Genomic DNA, 2,027 nt, shown 5'->3' with positions numbered 1-2,027 from the left:
CTAATTTGAGTGTTTAGAGGCAGCTTACGAAGTTTGAAAGATTTTGAAGGTCAAACGTTCAAGACTTTCGAAAGTTATCCTTGAGAACGTGCTTGCGTGCCTTATTATGTTTCATGAGGTTTTAAGTGATATTTGAAGTCTAAAATGATAGGGGAGTAGCTAACCATGTATATGAACACTACTAAAAATAGTATTTAACGATGGATTTTAGCGGCAAACAATATTCCATCACTATATAATGACGAATTCGCAATGAAATCACTATTTTGTTGCAAAATTTACAGTTGATATTTTGAATTATAATATAGTGAAGGATTCGCAATGAAATATTTAATTCGTCACTAAATATTAGCGCGAAAATTTGGCACCTAATTTTTTCTACTGATTTAAGAACAAAATAAGGATGACAAAATAAATTAATATTTTGTGACGGCATTAACGACGGAAAAAAGATCGCTAAAATAAGATATATACTTTTATAAAATTTATATTATATAGTTACAAAAATATCCATCAATATAATATTTTCTAAATATATATACATTATATATATATATATATATATATATATATATATATATATGAATGTTACGGATATTATAACCTGTCACAATTTCGTTGAAATATTTTTTAAAGTAATATATTCTTAGAGCACAAAATATTCACAACTCACACTCAAACTTTTAAAACATGAAGCTCTGAAACTCCAAGCCTCCATCTCTGAAACTCTGTTTTGATTTCAGACTCCATCTCGAATCTAGTAACAATCGAAGGTTTGAAGCAACTCTCCAACTTTAAGATATAAAACAAGTCTCCATCTAGACAGGTAGGCGCTCAAACTCCATTTTTTATTTCAAAGCATCGATTTCCCCAAATGGAAATCTTGGTTAAGATATCAACGGCAATAAATTTCCCAAGTGGGGTTTATCAAGAATCAGTTAAAAATTAAAATCCTAACTCCAATTTGTAGTATTTCAACATATAGGCCAGCTTCGATTTTGATGACTTTCAAATCTTTCGCTATGTAAAATAGGAACCTTCCCTAGGAATTTTGGTCAACTTTCAGATTAACTCGATATACCATTATTTTCTACTTTCAGCTCGACATACCATTGTTTTTCAATTGCAAAATATGAACCTTAACCAGAAACTGTTTCACTCGACCATTGAAAATGGACATTTTAGTCATTTGGGTGTTATGAAAATATGATATTTTAACAACGAACTGTTTCCATTTCGTTTAGCTTAAAGTAAGATTGAATGTTCTGAAAAAATAGAGGTTTTTTCATAAGTAAATTTTTTTTATTATAGGTGTTACGGTTCAAGCAAGCATCTTGAGTTAGGTACAAGCATTTTACAATTGATTCACACTGATTTGTTTTAGTTTTCTACTGCAGGTTGCTTTTATTGTTGTGACTACTCACTACCGACTCATTCTCTTTGTAAAATGTATCTCTCGCTTTGTCACCTGCACAATATCCTTGTTTTTTTAAGAAAAATGTGTTGGTATAAATTTTATGTTTATTCTTTCGTTTGGGTTTATCCTTTGGTGATAAATAATGTTAGTGTAGTATTTAATGTAGTGGTTCAAAGTTTCTTCTAGTTGATTTTTGTATTCTGATTCAGGATCTTTTGAACTTGTGTGATATATATGTTCTTTTTTATTTTTCTATTAATATTCTAAAGTGGTTCGTTATGTTTTTCTCACATGAAATGTACTATGAGTGTTCATAGTGGTAGTGATCTGGAAGTTATGGTTGTTATTGTTAATGATCAGCTTTCTGCTATGAATTATTATGATATAGCTAAAGATTGGGTTAAATGTAATGTCACACATTACAATTAAACTTAACATGTTTTATGGTCTATATTGACGATTTTTGCCGCTAAATAAGCATTTATTTGAAAGGGTGGACTTTTTGGTGCTTTTTCTTGTTGTAAATTGAAGGAATGATACCATGGTTCAAACTCTTTCTAGTTAGTTATGAATATGTATTAAAGGAGCTTATAAAGAAAAAGAATTGTTT

At 29.6% G+C, this 2,027-nt stretch overlaps 1 long non-coding RNA gene across 1 annotated transcript; it reads left to right on the top strand.

Annotated features, from left to right (window-relative positions):
* Nucleotides 1-671: 671 nt before the first annotated feature.
* Nucleotides 672-1,670, top strand: LOC138348423 (uncharacterized). The gene is made up of 2 exons (XR_011221027.1): nt 672-826; nt 1,398-1,670. It is a non-coding gene; the product is annotated as an uncharacterized lncRNA (long non-coding RNA).
* Nucleotides 1,671-2,027: the final 357 nt, after the last annotated feature.

The sequence above is a fragment of the Solanum lycopersicum genome, chromosome 5 (assembly GCF_036512215.1).
Source record: "Solanum lycopersicum chromosome 5, SLM_r2.1".
Classification (NCBI taxonomy): Eukaryota; Viridiplantae; Streptophyta; class Magnoliopsida; order Solanales; family Solanaceae; genus Solanum; species Solanum lycopersicum.
This window is presented reverse-complemented; position numbering and strand designations above follow the sequence as displayed.